The 27,792-nt window shown below is 39.1% G+C and overlaps 1 protein-coding gene across 4 annotated transcripts in view; it reads left to right on the forward strand.

Annotated features, from left to right (window-relative positions):
• The first annotated feature begins 1,179 nt into the window (after positions 1 to 1,179).
• Positions 1,180 to 27,792, forward strand: part of RAP1A (RAP1A, member of RAS oncogene family) — a 77,918-nt gene continuing 51,305 nt past the window's right edge. Inside the window, exon 1 of one of the 4 annotated variants that reach the window (XM_055404068.2) lies at positions 1,180 to 1,294. The gene's annotated coding sequence lies outside the window, so the exon portion shown is untranslated. Of the gene's footprint in view, positions 1,295 to 1,451; positions 1,708 to 27,792 lie in introns of those variants that run through there. The other 3 variants (XM_055404064.2, XM_055404066.2, XM_055404063.2) reach the window with 3 other exon arrangements.

Raw genomic sequence — 27,792 nt, forward strand, 5'->3', positions numbered from 1 at the left:
CCAAATCCATTCCAGTTCAAAGTGTATCTGAATACATTCTGATACACCCCTTCTCACTCCTCTGCTGCCATCCAAGCGACCACAAAGAGCTTCCTCACTGGTCTCCTTGAAGTCAACTGTGCTTCCCTGTTGTGTATTTTACACATAATAGCAAGAGTAACTCTTTTAAATGTGAACTAGATGCGGTCATTTCTCTGCTCACCTTCCCATGGCTTTCTGTTGCTCTTAATAACAGCCCATAAGGTTCCATAGGATCTGACCTCCCCCATCACCTCTTTCCACCTACTACTGCTCTGTGGCTAGCTGATTACACTCAGCCACACTAGCCTTTTTTGTTGGTCTTGCAACATGCCGGGCTATCTCTACCTTTGCGTGTACAGCCGAGGTTCTTTCAGCTTGGAAAGACTCCCACCCCTTCCCCCTCCCCTCCCGAGGTATTTGCTAGGCTTATTCCTTCAAGTCATACGTGCTTATGTGCTTGTAGGGTTCCTCTAAGGGGGGCGGGAGGAGAAGGGGACGACAGAGAATGAGATGGCTGGATGGCATCACCGACTCTGTGGACATGAGATTGAGTGAACTCCGGGAGTTGGTGATGGACAGGGAGGCCTGGCGTGCTGTGATTCATGGGGTCGTGGAGATTCGGACACGACTGAGCGACTGAACTGAACTGAACTGAACTGAAGGGGCAATACCTGGCCATCTATGAATTCATCCCATTCCTGGTTTTATTTTTCTTCACTCCACTTACCACTTTCCTAAATTTTTGTTTGTTGTCTCTTCTCTCCCACTAAAATGTAAGCTCCATGAAGGTCTTTACTTCCATTATTCTCTCCGCCTAGGACAGTGCCTGGCACCTACTAGATGCTCAATTATTACTTGTCAAATGGTCGTATTCCCTCCAAAATTCTTCTCCTCCAGAATCTTCGAACCGTTTCTCATTTCCTTTCCGGCCTCCCCCCTCCACCACCCAGCCCAAGCGAAAAGCCGAAGGTCCCCACTCCTCCCCCACGGCGTTCTTAGCTCTTCCTTCTCCTTCCTGCGCGGCCCCTTTAAGCGGACTCCGGAAAGCCGCGGGGAAGGCGGGGCAGAAAGCTTGCCGACGCCGACTCGAAGGGGCGGGGCGAAACTTGGGGGCGGGGCCTGCGTGCTGCGTGCGTGCGCGTTCTGGAGGCTCCGCCGTCGCTGCTCTCGAGGCCGCTACCGCCGCCGTCGCCGCGTAGAGCCAGAGCAGGAGCCACGGCCGAGAGGAGGGAGGAGGAGGAGGAGGAGGTGGAGGAGGTGCCGGACCGGGGGGGTGAGTGAGGGGCGGGGAGCCGGAGCCGGCCCCAGAGGGAGCGAGGGGCGCGGGTCGGACGAGTCCGGGCCGGGGCGGCTCCTGTCGCCGGTCAGTCCCCGGCTCCCCCTTCCTCCTCCGGGTTCCCTCGGTGTCCGGGGCGGCGGCCCGGGGGCCTGGCCGGCGGGAGGGGCCAGGACTCGGGGAGGCCCGGCCGCCGCCACCGGGGCCGGAGCCAACCACGCCCGCGGACCGAGCCGGTCGACTGTGGCTGGGCCTGCGGGAGAGGGACGGGAGGGGCCCGGGCCGGGTGTGGGAGAGAAAGAGGACATTGTGTCCCCCACCCTCCAACTCCCCGAGGTGTCATGGCACAAGCCCATTTCCCTCGCCATCTCCCCGGACGCAGTGCCCTCGCCCCTTGCTGCCTGAGAGAGGTACTGGATTGGACATCGCTTCATTTTTCTTGCTTGTACCCTGACTAGGGTCAGCTCTTCTTTCAAACCCAGTTCACCCTTTGGGGGGCACGCGAAGAAGAGAGTTGGAGGGTTGGGTGAATTTTCTGACCTCCCTTGACTGCTGGAGAAGTGTCGGTAGACGGGAGCGGTGTCCTTTCTGTGTTCACTTGTCAGGGTTCGGGATCTCCCATTTCTTCATTCCGCTAGTGCACAGAGCTGACGTCTTTACACCCCACTCCACCTCTCAGCCCCTTTCCCGCCCTCTGTCCCCCGTGTCTTCCGTAGCATGCCATGTGTTCGCCTTTTCGGCGTTGCCTGTCTTGGGTCTCTGCTTCTTCCCTGAATTTTGTTAGGGAAGAGGTCACCGTGCGATTCTTGTCTTCCTTCAGGCAGGGACTGGTAGGAGTGTCTTTTTGCCCCCTTGTTCAGGAAGTTAAGGACGGTGTCCTCAGCTCAATTGTGAAATTTACTGCTATGGGGAAAAGATGAGAGGAAGAAATCAACTCACAGGGCTAAGAAGCGGAGTTTAGGGGACCTTTTGACCTCTTGGAAAAAGAAGTAGCGTTCAGGAGTCATTCCGTTTTGGGAGAGAAGACCATTCTGTCACTGCTTTGAAGGAAGTGGGGTATAAAAAGAAAGGGAATAACAGGGCAGGAGGTTAATGGGTCACAGTCGTACAGGTGGCCACAGTTTTCTGTTTGCTGGGTTTGAGATGATTCTTTTTATTTTTATCACAATAAAAAGTATCAGCTCTTAGTTTTAACGTGGAGCTCCTACCTTCAAAAGCATGTTGAAGGGCAGTCTCAGAAGGGATGCTGCTGGAAACAGGATTTGGAAACTTTATTTTGGTTTCCTGTCACTGTGTGTGGGGGTGGGCACACGTGTGTGTAGTTTTTCTTTTCTTTTGATGTAACTGATATCTGTGGATATTTTGACATAATAAGCACTAAATCAGGCCCTGAGCTCCTTTCTGTCTTTATTATGATTTCCTATACCACTTTCTGTTGGAAATTATATTTGTGTTTGCTGGATTTCTTTTTAGTCTGGTGTTTCAGTGAATCTTGTTTCCTGTGTATTTTGAATTATGTACTACAAAATATGGTTAAGTGTAAGGTGCTTAAAATCACACCATGCCTGGCACATGGTAGGCACTTGGTATTTCTTGAATGAAATGAGTTATTGCAAAGATGTGTCTTGGTTTTATATATTTTCTATCCTTTGAGAGGTAGCTCAAATTAGATTTCACTTCACTTCCAACATACAGAATAGTAATTATTAACCTTTTCTGGGCCACTGACACCTTTGAGAATATAATGAAAAGCACATATAGACTCTCTCCTCAGGAAAGAAGTAATAGATGTTTAGGCACAGAATTTTATATCTTCAGGGACTCTCTGAAGCCAACCGTGGGTGCTTGTCTTAAATGTAAACTCTGAGTATTATTTGCTTCTATATTAAAACTGTTCAGAAGCCTTTGTTCCCCTTCTGTGTGACCTCAAGCATGAGTGTCTACCCTCACAGACTAAACTTCGGGTCTTTGGGAACAAGATTTTAGGACTGTTTTAACAGTTTTATGGGAAAAGTTCTCATAATAATTCTAAGCAAATGAATTTGAGGGAGGTAAGATTGTCATAGTCACTATTGACAGCTGAAAATCATAATCATGACTGACTTACATTTTTTGTTGTTTAAACTCCTTAGCAGTATGATCAGCACTTGAAAATGTTCACAGATCATTTTTCCTGTTCTCTTGCAAGTTTGTTTATATGCATGCTTTTTTGTGTAGTTAATAATTATTGTATCAGTATTCAGTATCTGTTTAACAAGTGCTTTTTAAATGCCTATTATGTGAATAAAACAAAGTCCTTGCTATCATGGAGTTTATATACTAATCAGAAGAGATGGGCCATAACCATATAAATACTGAATAAGTTAGATGGTAAGAAATATGCAGAAGAGTAAAGTGTGGTTAGAGGTTACAGAGAGTGGCAAGGAAGGGTAGTCAGGGAGGACATGATGCTGGAGTAGAGACCTGAAGAAAGTGAGGAATTTATGCTGTCTAGGGGAAGAAGACATGGAGAAGGACATGGCAACCCACTCCAGTGTTCTTGCCTGGAGAATCCCAGGGACGGGGGAGCCTGGTGGGCTGCTGTCTATGGGGTCGCACAGAGTCGGACACGACTGAAGCGACTTAGCAGCAGCAGCAGCAGAGGAAGAAGATAACAGGCACAGACCACTCAGTGTACTTGGCCTTTTGGAGAAGGCCAGTAAGCAGGAGGGAAAATGAGAGAGCTTGAGATTAGAGAAGTGTCTGAGGCCACTAAAGCCTGTAGGCAGTGGTCAGAACTTTGAATTTTACTTTGAGTGAAATGGGAAACCACTGGAGGGTTTTGGGTAGAAGATAGAACTGTTCTGACTTAAGTCTATGGGAACTGTTCTGGCTGCTATGTGGAAATCAATTTGGGGACAGAGTCGGACACGACTGAAGTGACTTAGCAGCAGCAGGGAGTGGAAGCAGGAAGACCAATTAGGAGATTAACGTTCATTTTAAACCTTTTTGCATGGTTGCAAAATAGTCTGTCTACCTGCGACTGAGCGACTGAACTGAACTGAACTGAACTGAACCTGCTCTTGGGCATATAGATAGTTTCCTTTTCCCCTTATTGAAAATGACAGTGAAATGAACACTTTTGTGTATGCAGCATTTTCTTTCTTTTTGACTATTTCCTTGGAATTGATTTCCAGAAGGACTACTGAATCAAAGTATATAAATATACTTGTCTTCTTGGTGTAGCTATTAATTCTTTCAGAGAGTAGTTTGTACTAAAGTGACAGCCACAGTTGTTGATCTGAAGTTTCACGCAGTGTCACTTGATTGAATATTATTTAATACTTAAACAATTTGAATTATAAAAAGAGACCTTTTAGATCATTAGGTTGAATTTTCCAGTAGCTAGCTCACATGAGTTCATAACGTTTGTTCAACTCTCTCTTTAACATTTTAATAACAGGGTGCTAATTGTTGGGGATAACAGTTGGATTAGACAGGGTCTCTGCCCTCAGGAAGTTTTATATTATGTCATAATTTGTGATCTCATAGTTAAATAACTTAAAAACTTGCCAGTGTTTACTGTTACTCAAGAACTTTGTTAGTATATGGTTGGTGATCTTTTATAAAGAATAGATATCCCAGTCAAGCACCTAATTTTTCATATTAATTCTTGTTTCTTATAAAAGGACTTTTCAGTGGTATCAACAATTAGTTTAATTTCTGTTTTGTATTTCTTTAGAATCTTAAATCTCTGATAGCCTCATGTTTTGTTCTTTGCAGTAGATTATGCAACTAGCACTTAGTTGAGGACTCTCATAGTTGAATTTTTAAATTGTTGTAATTCTTTATAAGTTATTCAAAACACAGAGACTATTGTTTCTGTTAAGTCAACATTGCCTCTTTGAAATTTTATTTAGATTATGAGGAAGGATGATATCAGTCTGTTTTAATAGAATTATACTATTGTGATGGCATTGCTCAGCAGTTCTAATTCAGAAGTCTAAAAGGCTTGAATTGACATGAGCAGAAACTCCAGCATCCATAAAGTGAGTGGGCTGAGCTAATGGAGTTTACCTGCAAGCACCAAGCACTGTGTCTCACACATGCTAGGGACCCAGCAAATGTCCATTGAAACTCATATAACCTCTAAGCTCCCAGTTCTAAAATTCTCATTTAAGAAGGTCAATAAAAATATCTTGTATAAAGCATTTATATCTTAATGTTGTGGTGAGTTTAAAATTGTGAACATAAACTTACTTCCTCCTAATGTTCCTTTTAAATTGAACTCATCAATTTTAAAAAGAGTTATGGCATATTGCCAAGTATTTTCTGCTCGTTCTGATGCCATATACTGCTATATGACTTAATGCCAAATTCATATCTTGTGGAAATGATTACTGTTTAAAATAAAGATACTGAGAAAGTATTGGCCATTTTACGTGTTGATTTTTGTAATAGTGGTTATGAGTATGCAGTGAAGAGTCATACACGCTGTCTCCAATCCCGTTTGCATTCAGTTTTGAGATGACTGATTAAGAGAGCAGTTTGTTTCAAAGTTAAAAGATCCAGATTAGTATTGAACCTTAAACTTAGTTTATCACAGTGTACTGATCCATTAAGCAGTTCAGCAGAGAACCGTGCCCTGCTCTTACTTTCACTTGAAAATAGGCCTTTTAGAGGTAAAAGGTGCAAAGGAAATTGTGTATGATGGTTAAGGTGGAGTTGAGATAGTGTCCTTTTGTTAAGTGGTCTAAAAACCATCCTTTTATTATAATTTTCAGAAGTACATGATATACACGTGGAGGATTAAATATATTCTATGAAATTATTTTCAATTATTAGACTAATGGCTTTTTTTAAAGTTCTAATGACTTATTTAGGCTGTATAAATTTAGATTAGATAAATCTGGAAAAGAAGATTTTTTTGCATATCCAGTTTTCCAGGGATAGAGATAGTTTCCTATCTCCACCCTATTTATTTAGTTCACATTGATAAGAGAGTGGTTCAAAGTGTGGAATGGTAGAATTAACCAAATTTAGGATTAAATGTATAATTCTATGTTTGGTTTCAGAATATATTTAAAGTAGGCTATATCTCATAAGGATAGGACTGTATTAAACTACACATAACTGATAAAAGACACTGTTGGATTAATTAAAATTTGAGATGACTTACTTTGAATTCACAAGTACATATGTATGCCTGTAACATGCATGGTTGTTTGCAGTGCTATGTTATACTTACTCATAACTTTGCTAGGATAGAACTGTAGCTTAGTTATCAGTGAGGAAAGTGTAAAGTTGAAGAGACACAAAGAACTGGGTACAACTGTTTCTTTGGACAAAGCCCAGATGCCACTTATGTAAGATTCTAAGTTAGCAGTAGTAGGAATTCTTACTGCAGACTGAACATTTCAGATCTGTCACATGTGTGATCCGGAGAATAAATTTGGTCACTATTTTTCATGATGTTTTTAAATTCATAGGATCATTCTGTTCTAGACAAGTATTGTATAGAATATTAAGCAAGCAACTGTAACTTAATTATTTTAGCAGCTGACATTTAACACTAATCTTTGGGTTTTATGTAGTTTTCAGTGTCTATCACAAATCACTGATGTCTTTTAAACTACCTTTTAAATTTCATTGTGTAGTTGTGGAAATATTGCCTACTTTCATTAATAGATTTCAGATTCAGTCATTGAACAGATGTTTGAGTGACCCAGTATTAGGCTGTTTAATGGAAACTGAGATGTAGGGCTGTAGTTTCTACTCTAAGGAATTTATTATAGTCTAGTAATTTATTTTGTTTGCCAGAACCTGACATATGTTTTATAAATAAATGTTGTATTTTAATGATTGAGTAAAAATCGAACGATACTCATTTTCTAAGTAAAATCTTTGTGATATTTTAATTCTCTTTCAGTTGCTAACAACTATTTCTGTGGTCTTATTTTCTAACAGCTTTTTAGTATTCGAGCAAACCAGTCTCACATTGGTTAAAGTATATAGTAAAATAAGAATTGCTTGTTCAACTGCCTGTTTTACTTCTGTTGGTCTTTTTCCAAATTGCTTTTGTGCGTATATGCTACATTGTAGGTAAGTTTTTTCCTGGTTCAGCTAACAGTTTTAATTCTAATGTTTAATGTGAGACGTTTTGGAGGTTTTTTGTGTTTGTTTTTTTTTTTGGAAGGACAGCTTAATATTTTTTCTACAACGATTAAAATCATCCTGTGCCACTGAAGTTAACTATTCACTAAAAGATAGTAGTCAAATGCATCAGTGTGCATTTTTAGTGATGTTATTGGTAGTTTGCCAGCTTTATTTTCAAGTTCCTCCCAGACCTAACTATGATGTGCTTATAAGGCAACAACAGTATATTTAGTTAATTTGTGAAATGAGAATAGTTTTTCTGGTTTTTCCATTTTGCATGTTTTGAGTTAGGATTAATTGGACATTTATTATCCTCAGTAGGCATACAATAAAACAGTTCGTTTAACTGTGGTGCTTTCTGCTGGAGTATTGGCTGAATTTTAGATAGCCTTGTGCGATTTCATGAGTACTACTGAGTTTTGGATGACATTCTTTACACAATCTAAAAGTACAAGTGAGCCTAATAAAAGCTGGAAAGAAAACAAGTTTGACGCTTTCTTTGCAGTAGGAAGTGTAGTTTCTAGTCTAAGCAGTATGCCCTTGTTTGTTTCAGGGCCATATTTCAGGGGTTATAACTGCTTAAACCTTTTTTTTTCTTGCTTAAGCTAATTCATGTTCATTGTGGTGGCAAATTTTGAAAAGAGCGTAAATGTAAAGAAGAAATTGAAGATTACCCATAAACCTATTTTCCAGAGATAATTTCTACAAACATTTAGATTTACGTTTTTTTAGTTTTTCTCCTTTCTTACTTCTTTTCAATTAAAAAAAAAAAAACTCTGAAATTATACTTCTATAAATGTGGTTTTGCTCCTCCTTTTATCTCTGAACAGGTTATTGTTCTCCTAGTGTGGGACTCTTAGGTTGATCTTTATAATACTACTATTTTAAATAACACTGGGACAAACATTTTTGTACATTTATCTTTGATTGCATCTCTGGTGTTTTTTTTTTTTTTAATTTTCCTGTGAGGTAGATTCCCAGAAGTGGAATAACTGGATCAAAGGATGGTTACCCTGTGTATGAATGTGTGTCTCACTGCACCTTCAATGGCATTGAGTAGGTCAGTTTTTACACTCTTTGTCAATTTGATAGATACCAATTGCAGTTCTTGGGTGGTGATCACAAAATTCTCATATTATTAACAATCTGTAAAACCATCAATGATGGGTTTATTTTTATTTATTATATTATTATTATGGTATGATTATTAATTTGCAGTCATCTTTGAAAAAGTTGCTTGGAATGAATTTCTTTGAAAATATTTTAGTAAAAGTAATCTTAGCGACAAAAAAGATGTTCCTTGACATTATAATTTCAGTATTGTTCTTTTCTTGAAAAGAAATAGTATTTAATCTTCTCCCTTTAATAAAATAACAAACATGAGAAGGCTTATTTTATAGTGTGTAGTAAGTAGAAATATGTAAAACTAAATTATTTCAGATAGAGACGGATCGTCACATGATTCAGACTTAAAAAATAAAAACAACCCTCAAACTACACAACTTAGTGTTTAGAGCAATACCTGTAGAGTTAAGCAGCCTGTGTTGATATCCTTGCTTTGCCACTTACTCAGTGTAAGATTTGAGGCAACTTACTGAGTATACAGTTTGAGGATATCTACTAAATATATAGTTTGATATTTTTGAGCTTTGGGTTTCTCATCTGTTAAAGGAGAATAAGTAATAATACCTACTTTATCGGATTGTTGAGAGAATTAGAAATACTGTTTAAGACTGCTGAGCACATAGTAGGCATTTAATAAAAGCTGGCAGTTGTTGGGTTTGAAAATTTGGGGCCAGTTTTGCTGGGTGGGGCAGAACATATCTTTTGTATGTCCTTATTTACATAAATAAATGCAGAGATGCAAAGGGGCCTTGAGCAGTGGCAGCTGAGAGGGAGTGGTAGACATTCTTTGTGTGGTAGGAATGGCATGAGCCAAGATAGAAAGTTCAGGACAAGTTGGAGGACAGAAGATTGATTTGACAGAAGCCTAGGCTTGTATAATTAGAAAATAATGGCAGTGAGGGCATAAAGATTGATCAGGACTATGGAAGTCATTGAGTGCTAGGTTGAGAAGTGTAGGCTTTATGCGGGAGCACAGGAAGTTTTGATATGAGGAATAAGATCCGATCAGAGCATTCATCTTTTGAAAATGAATCTAGATGCAGAGTACAGAATGAATTGAGGAAGAAAGAGACTGAAGACAGGGAGACTGGTTTAAACACATAGGAGCATTTAATCTCCTTTTACTAAAATAAACATGAGAGGTAAGCCAAGATCTGAGAGTTTAATAGGAAACAAGAGGAAAAATTTGGGGGGCGTTGCTGGGAATCAACCATTGTGAAGATCTCTAGATCTTCAGATATATCCAGTTTGGAGATGAAATTCAAAAGAAAGAGTCTGAGTCTAATGAATAGGCTACACAGAGTTAGGCCTGTAACCTCTGAGAGAAAATAGGACTCTGGTTGTACACTTTGTTTGTTGCTGAGTTTTTTAAAAAATTGATCGGTAGAAAATTCCTGTTTTTTATCAGTAAAAAGCATATGTTTATGCTATTTCTTTGACAAATATATAGTCTCCTACAGAAATTTACTTATCTAGCATTTTGAGTTCTTAACTAACAGAGAATCCTCACTTTTAGACATATTATTATCTTAAAATAGGGCTTCCATGGTGGCTGAGATGATGAAGAGTCTGCCTGCAGTGTGGGAGACCAGGGTTTGATCCCTGGGTTGGGAAGATAATCTGGAGAAGGAAATGGCAACCCACTCTAATATTCTTGCCTGGAGAATTCCATGGACAGAGGAGCCTGGCAGGTTACATACAGTCTCAAAGAGTATGAAACAACTGAGCAACTTCACTTTCTTTCTATCTTAAAATACTTAACTGTAAGGTAAAATTCTCCTATATGTGGTTTTCTAGCATTCATGAATGGGACTGGACCTTGGAAACATCAGTTTTGTGAGCAGAAGTGATGAAAAGTGAAATATAGCTTCTCATTAAGCAGCTTGTAATGTTGAAGTCAGTGAAATATGGCACAGCAAAAAATAGGAAATTAAGTATATGATCTTTAGAAAAAATAACACTTTCAGTACTTCTTTATTTCTTAATTAAAAAAAAAAGAGCAAATGCCGTTCTTAGTCATTCTGGTACCTGCTTCTAGCTCTATGCTAGTTGTGCTTTCCACTTGGTTGAATACTATGTAAGCAAGTTAGCCTAAAGATTGATATTAATATTTCTTTTTGACTGATAAGTAAACTCACCTCAACTGTGAATTATCTGCTTACTGTCTCCTTTTTATATTACCTCCAAAAGAGGCAACCTCCAATTTTAAAAAAGTAAATACAGGTTTGTGTTACATTCAGGGAGTTTGCGTTTTTTAAACCATTGAGTTTTATACCTTTTCTTAATGTTTCTTTTAGTTTCCAAATATTTTCTAAACTCAGAAATAAAGTCATTATTATTTTTATTCACATCTCTCCACTTTATATAAGTATCTTTGAAAATATTTTTAAATTAATAAGCAAATGTAGCATATAGTACTGGGGATTATATGTTTGTTTGTTTTCCACAAGCACTTGTTTTTCTTATGTAAGCCCAGATCTGGTGAACTGTGTGATCATTTCTTTTACTAGAGACCTCAGATAGTCAAAGCAGGGATTTAATGTCTCAAGCTATAAGATTCCAGTTGACTCTTGTTTTGAATTGATTTGAAGATATTCATGTTTGTCAACCGAAATCAGAACTACATTGATTTTCCTTGGACTGATCATTCTTTTCCTTCCTTCCTTCTCTCCTGTCATAGCTGAGAACAGGATCTTCCCTGATTTGGGCCATGCTGGCACTTCACTGTGATGTCAGCTATGGCTTCCCAATCTGTACTTCTTACATTCTTAGAAGCCTTCTTGCTTCTTGGCAGGAAAAATGTTATTAGATTGAGTGGCTAGCAGCTCATGGTATATGTTATTATAAGAAAAGTCAGTTTTAAATGTCAGACTGCAATAAAGCTAAAATTAAAAAAAGAAGATTTACTCAGTTTTTGCATGAGGTGACCTATGAGGTGTGTGAAACATGAATAGATTTTCATATTTATCTATCCCAAAGGATTGTCATAAAATAAAGCCCACTGGTTGAATAGATTATTGTGTACATTTCTTACTCTTTTTTTAATCAAAAGAACATTTCTTATTCCTTTTGAATCAGCAGTTTTAAATGCTAAATAAGTTCTTAACAAATCATAGACCTTCCCCAGAATAATCTTAAACAGTTTGGCTGGTTAGCCAGCAAATATTTATTGAGTGACTATTGGTTACCTGGTACTGTTTTAGGAACTGGAGATAGGGCAGCTGGTAGACTGCTCTTGTGGAATTCTTTATACCAGTGGGGTTTGGTGGTTTGGGAGAGAAACAGCGAATAAATAAATAAGTGAATTTAGGTCACCGATGCTATGAAGAAGCCATAACAAGAAGAAATGATAGTGATGGAAGGGTTTAGATTGAGTGCTGAGGAAAAAATTCCCTGATGATATTTATTCTGACACCTCAGTCGCAAAAAGCCAGCCATATGATGGTCTGCAAGAAGAGTGAAGCAGACAAGAGGGCCAGCTGGTGTAAGAGCCCTAAAGTCGGAAGCAGCTAGTCATGACTGAGGAGTGGGAAGCTGAGGGGAGACTGTTAGATGAAGCTGGCAAGGGGCAGATCACAGAAGTCTCTGGTGAAGGGTTTGGATTTTGTTTTTATAAAAACAAAGGAAGTACACAGGATAGCACTACCTACCTTTATAGATAAATATGTACAACTTTTGATTTTGAAGATAGTGTTACTAATGAATCTGGCTTGAAACAAATTTGCAGGGTAACCAGTAGTTTTCCAGACGTAGAAAATCACTAACTTATACATAAATTGTGTATTCCCCAGTGATCTGCAGAAATAGGAATGAATTCTTTTTAATGCTGCAAAAAGCCTAGTATTTGCTCTCAATAGAATTATTCAGGTGAAATACTATGTATCTTTGGCCAGTAATTATATTAACTCAAATCTTTGGGACTAATCACCACACTATCCTTACCATACATTGCAGTGATTTGCAGGCTGTTAATGAAATGAAACATGTGCTTATGCCTCAGGAACCCAGCATTGAGTTTCATTAGTTTTTATGTCTTTGACAATTTGAGAGTTCTTATTCCAATCTCAAAGAAAGGCAATGCCAAAGAATGCTCAAACTACCGCACAATTGCACTCATCTCACATGCTAGTAAAGTCATGCTCAAAATACTCCAAGCCAGGCTTCAGCAATATGTGAACCGTGAACTCCCAGATGTACAAGCAGGTTTTAGAAAAGGCAGAGGAACCAGAGATCAGATTGCCAACATCCGCTGGATCATGGAGAAAGCAAGAGAGTTTCAGAAAAACATCTGTTTCTGCTTCATTGACTATGCCAAAGCCTTTGACTGTGTGGATCACAATAAACTGTGGAACATTCTGAAAGAGATGGGAATCCCAGACCACCTGACCTGCCTCTTGAGAAACCTGTATGCAAGTCAGGAAGCAACAGTCAGAACTGTACATGGAACAACAGACTGGTTCCAAATAGGAAAAAAAGTCAAGGTTGTATATTGTCACCCTGCTTATTTAACTTATATGCAGAGTACATCATGAGGAACGCTGGGTTGGAAGAAGCACAAGCTGGAATCGAGATTGCCGGGAGAAATATCCGTAACCTCAAATATGCAGATAACACTACCCTTATGGCAGAAAGTGAAGAAGAACTCAAAAGCCTCTTGATGAAAGTGAAAGAGGAGAGTGAAAATGTTGGCTTGAAGCTCAGCATTCAGAAAACAAAGATCATGGCATCTGGTCCCATCACTTCTTAGGAAATAGATGGAAAAACTGTGGAAACAGTGCCAGACTTTATTTTTTTGGGCTCCAAAATCACTGCGGATGCTGATTGCAGCCATGAAATTAAGACGCTTACTCCTTGGAAGGAAAGTTATGACCAACCTAGATGGTATAATAAAAAGCAGAGACATTACTTTGCCAACCAAGGTCCGTCTAGTCAAGGCTATTGTTTTTCCAGTGGTCATGTATGGATGTGAGAGTTGGACTGTGAAGAAAGCAGATTGCTGAAGAATTGATGCTTTTGAACTGTGGTGTTCGAGAAGACTCTTGAGAGTCCCTTGGACTACAAGGAGATCCAACCAGTCCATTCTAAAGGAGATGAGTCCTGGGTGTTCTGAAACTGCAATACTTTGGCCACCTCATGCAACGAGTTGACTCAAAGAATTGATGCTTTTGAACTGTGGTGTCGGAGAAGACTCTTGAGAGTCCCTTGGACTGCAAGGAGATCCAACCAGTCCATTCTAAAGGAGATCAATCCTGGGTGTTCATTGGAAGGACTGATGCTAAAGCTGAAACTGCAATACTTTGGCCACCTCATGCGATGAGTTGACTCACTGGAAAAGACTCTGATGCTGGGAAAGGAGGTTGGGAGCGGGAGGAGAAGGGGACGACAGAGAATGAGATGGCTGGATGGCATCACCGACTCTGTGGACATGAGTTTGAGTGAACTCCGGGAGTTGGTGATAGACAGGGAGGCCTGGTGTGCTGTGATTCATGGGGTCACAGAGAGTTGGACATGACTGAGCGACTGAACTGATTAGACAGTATATATCTGGTTAATAAAATATCAGTGCATTTGATAGACAAAAGTCTTTGGGGACCTGGAATCTGTGGAGAATAAAAGATTTTTCATAGTTAGGTTGAGAACTACTAATAAATGTCCCAATCTCTAGAGAGACTTATAAGGAAAGGGGAACTTTTTTTTTTTTTTTTGAAAGTAAAGCCCTTACATCCCATTTCATCAGCTTATCAAATCTGTGAAATGAATATTGTTCATTTTTTGAAGATGATGAAACGCAAAGTAATTATATATATGAAAATTCACAAACTCTTTTTAAAAATTGTATTTATTTGTTTTGGCTGCACTGGGTACTGTTGCATGCTGGCTTTCTCTAATTGTGGCAACTGGGAGCTATTCTTCTTTGGGGTGCACAGGCTTCTCATCGGGGTAGCTTCTCTTGTTGCTGAGCGGGGGCTCTAGGTGTTCAGGCTTCAGAGTTGTGGCATGCAGGCTCAGTATTTGTGGCTTGTGGGCTCTAGAGTGCGGGCTCAGTAGTTGTGCATGGGTTTAGTTGCTCCACAGCACATGGAATCCTCCCAGACCAGAGATCAGACCCATGTCCCATGCACTTGAAGGTGGATTGTTATCCACTGGGCCACCGTAGAAGTCCCACAAACTCTTAATTGTAGAGGATAATGTTGACAGCACACTTTGAGAAGAAAGGATTACTGCAGTACAAAGCACAAAATAAGAGGCCAGTAAATATTTGTGTTGTGCTTGCATGCAAGCGTGAACAGATGAACGAGCAGGCAAATGACTGAAGACTGCCTCTCTCCCTCTCGTCTTCAGTGCAGCACACTCTTTTGATTCTCGATGAGTGTAGAAAACTCTTCAGAAATAATTGACTGCACCTATCTTTTTCTTGTGCAAAACTCTGACTTCCCCATGAGGCTTAAATTGCTTAAAATAAATCACACATTAAAAATTCTAAGGAGAGAAATAAAGACCAGAAACCCAGAAAGTGTAATTTTCACTAAGATTTTGACTACTTGAGTAGTCCCGAATGTTTTCAGCTTAAAGGAAATTTGCTCTAGATCTTTCCATTTGTATTCAGGATATCATCATCTTTTGGTTCTGTTTGTATCACTTAAATTTTAACTGTTTAAAAGTTTAGTTTTTTGAAATGAACAACAGTAATCAAACTGTTTATGCAGCCAACATGTGTTGTCCATCTTATCTCTGTTTCACTGTGGGGGAGGTATGTGTGTATTTCTGTCTTCTACTAGTATATCATTGGAGAAGGAAATGCAACCCACTCCAGTATTCTTGCCTGGAAAATCCCATGGACAGAGGAGCCTGGTGGGCTACAGTCCATGGGGTCTTAAAGAGTCAGACACTACTAAGCGGCTAAACCATTACCACCACTGGTATATCATAGTGTATGATTTGTTCAGAAATATGATCCAGTTATTCTTGGGCATTTAATGTTTCAGTTCAGTTCAGTCGCTCAGTCGTGTCCGACTCTTTGCGACCCTATGAATCACAGCACGCCAGGGCTCCCTGTCCATCACCAACTCCCGGAGTTCACTCAAACTCACGTCCATCGGGGTTAAAAAAATTACATAATGGGATTTTTTTCTCCAACTGATATTAATACTCAGGCAGAACAGCAGTATGAGATCTCAAAACTGCACAAAGTTTCTAACCTTTCAAATAAATTGATAATTAAGTTTAGAGTACATTTAAATAATCTCACACGCTAGTAAAGTCATGCTCAAAATTCTTCAAGCCAGGCTTCAACAGTACATGAATCATGAACTTCCAGATGTTCAAGCTGGATTTTGAAAAGGCAGAGGAACGACAGATCAAATCGCCAAAATGCATTGGATCATTGGAAAAGCAAGAGAGTTCCAAAAAGACATCTACTTCTGCTTCATTGACTATGTCAAAGCCTTTGACTGTGTGGATCACAACAAACTGTGGAAAATTCTCAAGAGATGGGAATACCAGACCACCTGACCTGCCTCTTGAGAAATCTGTATGCAGGTCAGGAAACAACAGTTAGAACTGGACATGGAACAACAGACTGGTTCCAAATAGGAAAAGGAGTACGTCAAGGCTGTATATTGTCACCCTGCTTATTTAACTTATATGCAGAGTACATCATGAGAAACACTGGGCTGGGTGAAGCACAAGCTGGAATCAAGACTGCTGGGAGAAATATCAATAACCTCAGATATGCAGATGACACTACCCTTATGGCAGAAAGCGAAGAAGAACTGAAGAGCCTCTTGATGAAAGTGAAAGAGGAGAGTGAAAAAGTTGGCTTAAAACTCAACATTCAGAAAACTAAGATCATGGCATCCGGTCCCATCACTTCATGGCAAATAGATGGGGAAACAATGAAAACAGTGAGAGACTTTATTTTCTTGGGTTCCAAAATCATTGCAGATGGTGACTGTAACCATGAAATTAAAAGACACTTGCTCCTTGGAGTAAAAGTTATGACCAATCTAGATAGCCTATTAAAAAACAGAGACATTACTTTGCCAGCAAAGGTCCATCTAGTCAAAGCTATGGTTTTTCCAGTAGTCCTGTATGGATGTGAGAGTTGGACTAGAAAGAAAGCTGAGCACCGAAGAATTGATTCTTTTGAACTGTGGTGTTGGAGAAGACTTTTTTTTTATTTAATAAATGGTACAAAGCACAATGCCAAAAACATTAACAGTTAAACTTTCACCAAATGAAAAAATACTATAGAATACACAGTTGTAAAAAGCTACATTAAGTTATTTTACAACTGCCTCAAGCTGCAAAAAGAAAAGAAACCCAATGCCATACCTAAGATATCCCTCTCTCAAAATAATGCCATTTATGTTATAAACCATGAGCACTCCATCAAAAGACGGGAATTGCTTTTGTTAATTCATATATATATATATGACTGTATCACTTTGGTATACACCTGAAACAAACACAACACTGTAAATAAAATATAGTACAATATAAAATAAAAATAAGTAACAGACATTTGGGGCTTTGCACCGAGTTAGAGTTCCTATCAGAGGGATAACAGAGGGAGAGGGAGAAGACTCTTGAGAGTCCCTTGGACTGCAGGGAGATCCAACCAGTCAGTCCTAAAGGGAATCAGTCCTGAATATTCATTGGAAGGACTGATGCTGAAGCTGAAGCTCCAGTACTTTGGCCACCTGATGTGAAGAACTGACTCATTGGTAAAGATCCTGATGCTGGGAAAGACTGAAGCCAGGAGGAGAAGGGGACAACAGAAGATGAGATGGTTGGATGACATCACCGACTAGATGGACATGAGTTTGAGTAAACTCCGGGAGTTGGTGATGGGCTGGGAGGCCTGGCGTGCTGCAGTCCATAGGGTCACAAAGAGTCAGACACGACAGAGCGACTGAACTGAACTAAATTGAACATTTAAATGAATTCTTAATAGGAATGGATACTTAAGAGATGAAAATAGATGCTGATTTGAAAGACTGAAAGAAACTGTTTTAGTGGAGGGTTGCAAAAGGGAAAGAATTCTAATACAGGATTTTCTGTAAGGGAATGGATAACACATGGATTAACACATGGAAGTTGTTTTGCTGGACTGTGGAAAAGAAATTAATTTTCACCTAAAGAGAAAAGGAAGGAAATTGATGAAATGAGGACTATTCGGAGATAAATTAACATTGAAGGGTAGAAAGAACACTTTAGGTTAGATACGGTGGCCTAGAGAGACCTTCTGAGAGGATATGATGAATCTTACCATTTGTGGCAGTATCACTACTTCGTGCAGGATGGGATCTGTCATGTTGGTTTGGGTCTGAAGTACAATAAACCTGGACAGAGTGAAGAGCCTTGTTTTTGTGAAGAATGGGACATATTTTTCAATTTGTTTCTAGTAGTTTGAGACTAAGGTTATAATATGACAGGTCTATAAAAGATAACTTTATATGATATTTTGGTTCTTGGTATCCTCAAAGTGCTCTTTTTGATTTTTAGGGTTTTGGGGGCTAGATTTCTGTGTGAGTTTTCAGCTGCTCTACTGTTATATTCTGCTGCTCTTTATTTTAATTATATAATCAGTTTAGTAATGACATGCGTAACCCCTTGGCATGAAATTTTCATGCTTCAAAAAATTGTTTTTCATATAAAGTACAAGCAACAATTTGCCCTGTTAATGTGTATATCTCAAAGTTGGCGTAAGTGAAACTTTTATACATTACTTAAGAATATTAGATTAAGAAAAACCATGGACAAGTGAGCTGGAGGGTGCATCTTATACCTCAGACCCACCTTTATTTGTTTAGATCTTCAGATACTAGGTTATTTCGATGATGTTTCTTTTACATCCATATGATAGATCTGAAACTTAAGTAACTCGTAACTGGAGAAATAGTATATACTCTTTAAAAGACAAGTTCCCGTGTCTTTTGAATATTGAGTTTCACACATGGGACGAACTTTGTGACACATTCTTTTGCATTTTAAATAAATGGTAACTTCTTCGTTCGTTCGTTTGTTCAGTCGCTTAGTCGTGTCCGACTCTCCGTGACCCCATGAATCACAGCTCGCCAGGCCTCCCTGTCCATCACCAACTCCCGGAGTTTACTCAAACTCATGTCCACAGAGTCGGTGATGCCATCCAGTCATCTCATTCTCTGTCGTCCCCTTCTCCTCCCGCCCCCCAGTCCTTCCCAGCATCAGAGTCTTTTCCAGTGAGTCAACTCATCGCATGAGGTGGCCAAAGTATTGGAGTTTCAGCTTCAGCATCAGCCCTTCCAATGAACACCCAGGATTGATCTCCCTTAGAATGGACTGGTTGGATCTCCTTGCAGTCCAAGGGACTCTCAAGAGTCTTCTCCAGCACCACAGTTCAAAAGCATCAGTTCTTCAGCGATCAGCCTTCTTCACAGTCCAACTCTCACATCCATACATGACCACTGGAAAAACCATAGTCTTGACTAGACGAACCTTTATTGGCAAAGTAATGTCTCTGCTTTTTAATATGCTGTCTAGGTTGGTCATAACTTTCCTTCCAAGGAGTAAGCGTCTTTTAATTTCATGGCTGCAATCAGCATCCGCAGTGATTTTGGAGCCCAAAAAAAAAAAGTCTGACACTGTTTCCCCTGTTTTTCCATCTATTTCCCATGAAGTGATGGGACCTTCTTCAGTTCAGTTCAGTCTCTCAGTCATGTCGAACTCCTTGCAACCCCATGAATCACAGCATGCCAGGCCTCCCTGTCCATCACCAACTCCCGGAGTTCACTCACACTCATGTCCATTGAGTCGGTGATGCCATCCAGCCGTCTCATTCTCTGTCGTCCCCGTCTCCTCCCACCCCAAATCCCTCCTAGCATCAGACTCTTTTCCAGTGAGTCAACTCGTCACATGAGGTGGCCAAAATATTGGAGTTTCTGTTTTAGCATCAGTCCTTCCAATGAACACCCAGGATTGCTCTCCTTGAGAATGGACTGGGACCTTCTTACTGCTATTTAAATATCATGGTTTTTACATTGAAAAAGTGACAGCATTATAATTTAAGTACCAACCAGAACCTGCAGTTGAAACCATTGTTAGGAGGGTTTTAGCTGTTGTAGTTGTTCTGTTATTCCTGTTATGCTTTAGACTTGCACTACTGTCATCAGTAGAACAAACTTTGGATTGTGTCACCGCTAGTGCCCTCTGCTTGTGTTTGTATGTAAGCAGTAGGCCTTAAGCATTGGATATAAAGAATCATTGCTTTGTGGTGTTCCAGGCTGGCTCTGCTTAGGTTCAGCTGTACTGGGTTGAGCTTGTGTCTACATGGGTTGTCACTTTTTTGATCTTTTGCAACCATGACATTTCCATAACTATGTATGGAATATATATTATATGTATGTATTAATGCCTTCTGTGTGTTGGTGTGCTGAAGATGGACAAGTGAGGTTTCTTAGTAATGCAGAGAGTGCCTATTTAATGAGTAAAATTTTTTAAATGATTTGTTTTTTTAAGCATTCAAGTACTTGAAAAAGAGAGATGACTCTGTGTGAAGGACCAACTGTCCCCTCTCCACCTTGTGGTTAATTTTCACAATATAAGAAACCATTTTTTTTCAATCCTATAAGCCAGTGTTTTATAGAAAGTCAGTCATATAATGTGCTTCCTAGGTGGTGTGGTGGTAAAGAATCTGCCTGCCGATGCAGGAGATGCAGGAGACATGGGTTCAGTCCCTCAGTCAGGAACATCCCCTGGAGTAGGAAATGGCAACCCATTCCAGTATTCTTGCCTGGAAAATTCCATAGACAGAGGAGCCTGGCAGGCTACAGTCCATGGGCTGGTAGAGTCAGATACTACTGAACGCCCATGTATATGTACACACACAGTCATCTAGCATTTGTCCACACCATTTTAAAAAAGGCACTTTGTTAAGAGAGAAAAAGTTGATTAACAGTGTTTATATAGTATGATTTCAGCTCTTATTTTTACAAGTTCCTATTCATATGTAGAATGTACATGAAAAGGAAACATTTTAAGGACCAAAGTTATCATGCAGTTGGAATTACACGGTGATTTTTATTTTTAAGTTTTATTTCCTGAATTTTATACACTGTTCATATATTTTATAATTGGGTTCTAAGATGAGTTCATTATAGAATATGAAATTGAATTTAATAAAGCTTTTAAAAATGAAGATTCTTTGGGAATAAAATGAGTTAAAGGCTTTACAAATGAATTAAACAAATGTATTCCTGAGATGGAATTATGCATAATGGTAAAGTCTGTACTTTAAGGCAAATTTAAGTTCATTTTCTTGGTGGTCAGTTTAGTTCAGTCGCTCAGTCGTGTCCGACTCTTTGCGACCCCATGAATCACAGCACGCCAGGCCTCCCTGTCCATCACCAACTCCCAGAGTTCACTCAAACTCATGTCCATCGAGTCGGTGATGCCATCCAGCAATCTCATTCTCTGTCGTCCCCTTCTCCTCCAAAGAGGGAAAAGTATTGTACTATTGTGTGATAACTTGGGAAAACTTTTGATTCTTCTCACTCAGGTTTGCCTTAGTTACATTCATTTGTATACTATTTTATAGATAATTGTTAATCACAAGATATACGCTTATTTATATAAACGATATGCCACATCTCACTTTGAATATTTGGTCATTTGATACTGCATTTGTGGTTAGTAGGCAAACACTCCATGGAAGTTTATATATTAGTATCTACCAGCTGTTACTTCATTTCTTTATTTCTTGGTTGTTTTCATCGGTAGAATGGAAAAAGAGCAGTACCTGTTTCTTAGACATGTTTAAAGATTGAATAAGTATGCCTTGCATACAGAAAGCTCTTAAATATTACTGCTGCCATCATTATTACTACCACCAAAAGTTGGCATTGATGTCTGTAAGAAATTGGAGACGATTGCTAGGGAATGAGGTAGTATCTTAATCCTTTTGTGCCTGTTTTGACTAACCAGTATATTCGTCTTTAATTAAGTGGGACTATTGCCTGTACAGTTAGGTAGATTCATTATTTATATACACAGTAAATCTTGGCATATGTGGTTTCATGTTTTAAACCCAGAGTGTCTAAATTTTTAATTTGGGGTAGGCAAAATTTTGAATTCTGTATATTTCAAGGCTGACATGCCAAACACAATATTAACTGAAGAGAATTGAGTGTAGCTGACAGCATCCTAGTTATTATTACCCAACAGTGATTTTTGTTTCCTATTTGTTTACTCTTTATCATAGGGTTAAAAACTTGTGTTTCTTTGTGAATGATACTACCCTGCCTGACAAGACCAGTAGTTAATTCTGTGTTTTGCAGATTTAACTGAAATGACTATTTTAGTGGCAAAATTTACAAATTTTACTTATTTGTTTTATATTCTTCACAATGCCTTGTACCCAGTAGAGATAATGGATAATAGGATATATATCTGTCTGGATTTCATATTTCCGTAGAGTGGTATGATGATAGAATTGTGCCTCATTTAATAAAAGCTACTAGCCCCTTCCATAGAAATCTTGATTTTATTATCATATCTGCGTTATGGTCAAGGAACCTGTAGTTTACTCCACCAGGTGATCCCAGATGATTCTGATGCAATACTCTTTCAATTTCTTTTTCTCTTATAATTTCTATTTTTAGGGCTAGCTTTTAAAAGAGTTAATTATCCTTGATTTCACTGATTTTCCATTGCTGTGCGTGGGTTTTCTCTAGTTACAGCAAGCAGAAGCTACTCTCTGGCTCTTGTGGCTCAGGCATCTCGTTGCAGTGGCTTCTCTTGTTGCGGAGCACCGGCTCTAGGGTGCTTAGGCTTCAGTAGTTGCAGCTCCCAGGCTCTAGAGCACAGGCTCAGTAGTTGTGCCGTAAGGGCTTAATCGGTGGCTCAGATGGTAAAGAATCTGCCTGTGATACAGAAGACTGTGGTTCAGTCCCTGGGTGGAGAAGATCCTCTGGAGAAGGGAATTGGCTACCCACTTCAGTATTCTTACCTGGAGAATTCCATGGACAGAGGAACCTGGCAGGGTACAGTCCATGGGATTGCAAAGTGAAAAAAAGTGAAAGTCGCTCCGTCCTGTCCGACTCTTTACCACCATGTGGGCTGTAGGTCCATGGAATTCTCCAGGCCAGAATACTGGAGTGGGTAGCCTTTCCCTTCTCCAGGGAATCTTCCCCAGGGATCAAACCCAGGTCTCCCACATTACAGGTAGATTCTTTACCCACTGAGCCACAAGGGAAGCCCAAGAATACTGGAGTGGGTAGCCTATCCCTTCTCCAGGGGATCTTCCCAACCTAGGAATTGAACTGGGGCCTCCTGCATTACAGGCGGATTCTTTACCAACAGAGTATCATGGGGTTGCAAAGAGTCCCACACAACTGAGCAGCTAACACTTTCACTTTCTTTCATGGGCTTTACTTGCTCTGCCACATGTGGAATCTTCCCAGAGCAGGAATCAAACCCATGTCCCCTGCATTGGCAGGCAGATTCTTAACCACTGGACCAATAAGGAAGTCCCTCTGTATTTTTATTTCAACATTATGTGTTTAAAACTCTGTATTGTATTTTTAAAACTTTAAGACTATAGGAATAAACTTTATATTTAGTAATGAAAATTAGTGTTATGTTTTAACTTTTCATAGTATGTTCCTTTTTGAGTAGTTCAATCAGTGTACATATTACTTACTCAGACTCAAGTAATACCTAGGTCATTGTAGAAAAAGTGAGAGTACCGATGAGATAGTTTCTGAGCCTTTTTTATCATTATCACTTGCTCCCCTCAGTCTAGTCTTTATGTTTTTTCCTCATTGTTCCCCTCATGAAATTTTAATACCATGGGTATCCTATATATTTGTTTATTTATTGTATGTTAATCTTTTTCTTTATACACTAAAACGTAAAGATTTTTTTACCCCTTTAGGGGCGATATTGCCCCTGTTGGAATGAGTGCAACAAACTGAAAGGAAAATCACCCTTCATTTACCTCCCAACCTGTTAACATTCACTAACATCTTGCCCAGTGGTTTTCAGTACATACCTTTCTTCCTTCAGTAAATGAAAGCAGATGCATAATAGTTCAGTTCCGTTCAGTCGCTCAGTCGTGTCCGACTCTCCGCGACCCCATGAATCACAGCACGCCAGGCCTCCCTGTCCATCACCAACTCCCGGAGTTCACTCAAACTCATGTCCACAGAGTCGGTGATGCCATCCAGCCATCTCTGTCGTCCCCTTCTCCTCCCGCCCCCAACCTTTCCCAGCATCAGAGTCTTTTCCAGTGAGTCAACTCGTCGCATGAGGTGGCCAAAGTATTGCAGTTCATGCTCCCTTTAAAAAGGATATTATGACTTTTTTGTCAAAATGGATATATTTTAGTATTTATTGGATAAATAATATCAATAGATAGTAAATACTCTGTTATGTGAATTTGCCATCATTTAAAAAACTTATTCCCTATAGCTTTCAATTTTTTATAATAAAAACTTTTTTGAATATCATTGTAGTTGAATTTCTCCAGGCATTCTTACTTATTTCCCTAGGATGAATTCCAAGAAATAGAACTATTTTATTCTGTATATCTTAATATTTTTGATGTGTATAACTTAAAGTTCCCTTCTCTAAGGACAACCACTAGTAATATGAATATTTATCCAGTTTTTTCCTGTATATATTCTAACATAAATAGTTTTATAAAATTGTATCTATGTATCTTTTGAAAAAGATTAATAGGCTGAACTTTAACTGTGGCAAGTTGCTTTTTCTTTTTTGTCCAAAGTATTTTGGTCATCTTTTCATATCACTCTTATAATTTATCTCATTTCTTTTTGGAGTATTTACTGAATTACTATACACATTTATCCATTCTTCTCTTGAAGGGCCTTTTGTTTCCTGTTTTTGTGTGTGTGTGATTGTTTCTGGCATACATATTTGTTGGCTTGTGTTTTTCTGTTTCATAAATTCCTGTTTATGGTGGAATCGCTGGGTCATTTAAGAATTGAAATGGCATTATATGCTTGAGTCTCTTTAGGCTTTCTCTTTTTCATCTTTTATTTACCTACTCCTCTAATATTGGCACTTGATTTTCATTACTACACTTTATAGTGGTGTACTCTCATATCTGGAAATACTGAAGGTTTCTTTAACAGGCAGATGTGCTTTTGTATATTTTTCAGCTTCTGAGTTACTGTTTAACTTTGGCTAAGTTTTCCTTTTTTTTTTTTTTTTAAGAAGACAAGTATATGTATTTTAACTAGATTAGAATAATACAAATTTCTGAGGATTGACATATTCAGGCTTGAGAACTTTCAGCGCCTGGCAGTAATTCAGAACTCTAAAGGCACCTCTGAGTTGCACAGTGGACAAACAAGTTGTTACTCTGTGAGCTCTATGGAAATACTTGGAACCACAGCATTCCTATCCAATATTTCTTTTAATCTTTGGTTTATTGATTGAAATATCTTGGATATATACTCTCTTTGCTATCTAACTTTTATTCCTTTTAAAAGGAGATATAATATCTCTCTTTTTACATTTTTATTAATGCCCTTATTTCAAGTATCTCGTAATATATGCTGCTTACATTTTTCAGAAGTTTAGTTTCCTAAAGTTCAAAATACATGAGAATAGAGCCGTTAAACATTGTGAAAGAATTATGCTTTGGTTTTCAAAGTAGAAATGTTTTTATTTAGGCTTTTTATTTTAAGGCATTTTTTTCTGAGATAGTTTCTCATTTAAATTTAACTGTTCACACCACTACCCAAATCTTTAAATGTTGTTTCTGACCCTACTTACTAACCGTAACCTAACTTTTTTTGTTAAGACATACTTTTTTTTTCCCCTCTGGGCGTACCGCATGACTTGTGAATTCCACGCCCAGGGAACTCACACCCTCAGCAGTGAAAGTGTGGAGTCCTAACCACTGGACTGCCAGGGAACTCCCTAAGACATTTTTGAGTGAGACTTTAAAACACTCTTAGAGTTCTGGAAGACTTAGTTTGCCTCTGTCAAGCAAAATCTCTTCTGAGAGTACCATCTTCACCACTATGTTAAAAGCAAATGATAATGAATAGAATACAAGATATTCAGTATTGGCCACCTGATGTGAAAAGTTGTCTTTTTGGAAGAGACCCTGATGCTGGGAAAGATTGAGGACAGGAGGAGAAGGGGACGACAGAAGATGAGATGGTTGGATGGCATCTTTGACTCAATGGACATGAGTTTGAGCAAACTCTGGGAGATAGTGAAGGATAGGGAAGCCTGACGTACTGCAGCCAATGGGATCATGACAAGTCGGACATGACTGAGCAACTGAACAACAAATGATATTCTGTACCTAGGCAATTCAGAGAGGACTGTTTTCTAAGAGTTGGAGTTAAGTTCTTACCACAGCTAGCTTAGGCTTATTACAAAGGCCCACCTTGCTTTGGGTCATGGTTCTACGTCTAGCCAAATGAAAACCAACCGTGTTCCCTCATGGTCTGTTTTTTCTTGCCAGTTATCTTTCATTGTGTGTGCGTGCTAAGTTACTTCAGTTGTGTCCAACTCTTTTTGACCCTGTGGACTGCAGTCCACCAGGCTCCTCTGTCCATGGGATTCTCCAGGCAAGAATGCTGGAGTTAGTTGCTGTGCCCTCCTCCAGGGGATCTTCCAGACCCAGGGATGGAACCCACATCTCTTACGTCTGCCTGCATTGGCAGGCAGATTCTTTACCAATAGACATCTCAAATGTGGTATTATCTGTTGAGGCTTACTTAGTTAGCATTTAACCAGGTTTGAGGTTTTATTCTTTAGTGCAAACTTAAACACTTTGTGAATGAACATGAAGCTGGGTCTTTTACTGAGAATCACAGTAGCAAACGAATGACAAGCTGTGCTTGAACATTACTTCACTGTGACTTTAGACCTTTGGCCAAGCCTGTGTGATTGCTTGGATGTTGTCTTACTACCCCCATTGCCTACTTTGTTTCTGAAGCCATATTAAAAACTTGAGATTCATTTAAATGAATAGTGCATTTAAAGAGGAGATTTGATTTTAACTGTTATGTGGGATCATTAGAAATGATTATAAAAAGTAGAATGTGTGATAGATATTTGTGTTGGTAAAACACTGAAGTATTTCCATTTTATTATTTTTTATAGTTTTATTTATGTATTAACTTTTGGCCATGCTGGTCTCTGTTGCCGTGTGGGCTTTTCTCTAGTGTGGTGAGCAGGGGCTGCTCCCTAGTTGTGGTGCACAGGCTTCTCGCTGTGGTGGCTTCTCTGGTTGCAGAGCGTGGGCTTCAGTAGTTGTGGCATGTGGGTTCAGTATTTGCAGCCGCCAGGCTCTAGAGCATAGGTTCAGTAGTTGTGTCGCACGGGCTGGTTGCTCTGAGACATGTAGGGTCTTTTCGGACCAGAGATTGAACCTTTGTCTCCTGCATTGGCGGGCAGATTCTTTACCACTGAGCTGCCAGGGAAGCCCTTATTATTTTTTATTATTTAAAATATTTTCCCTTCATACTTAGGTCCTGTAATAAATTAGTACCGGTAAGACTTTAGTTAGTTAATAGTCATCTGGTGGAAAAGATTCTGTAATACATTTGTTAGAATATACATCTCTGCTGCACATAGAAGTTGGGGAGACCTCTGACAAGAAGTAGACTGCTTTCCAGGAGGGTACCAAGTAACTTTTACTAGTTCTTTATGTATTTATTTTCATATTCAAAGTATAATTAAAGTAATCCTTGAATATCCTTTTAGTTACACTTTTAAAATTATTTTAATTAATCAAGTAATACATTATAAAAAGAAATACAAGTTGACAAAAAATACAGATCAAGTAAAAAATATAGATAAGGCAAAAATAATGGTTATCTGTTTGCTATCTATCTTATAGAAATTCCTGTATATACATCCATATATAAAAACATTTAGTTTTATTTTTATACCTACTTTTTTTGGTTTAAGTTTTTAGATGTAGAGTTGATACACAAAGACTTAGAAATGCACTTTACTAGGATGCTATGGTACTAAATGAAAATTGCATTCTTGGAATATAAGTTTTGTCAGTTTTCCCCATCTCTGCTTTTGCCCCTCCCCTCACCTGTACTCTCTTCTTTTTATCACCACTCTTCTCCTTGAAAGGAGAGAAATGTAGTATGGCAGGTCTCAACTCTGGAAAGACTGTGTATTAGAATTAGCTGAGAAGTTTTAAGAAATATCAGCATCACTGCTCCACCGTCCACATTCTTATTTAATTGGTC

The sequence above is a fragment of the Moschus berezovskii genome, chromosome 4 (assembly GCF_049115385.1).
Source record: "Moschus berezovskii isolate FMDL1 chromosome 4, NW_MosBer_1.0, whole genome shotgun sequence".
Taxonomy (NCBI): domain Eukaryota; kingdom Metazoa; phylum Chordata; class Mammalia; order Artiodactyla; family Moschidae; genus Moschus; species Moschus berezovskii.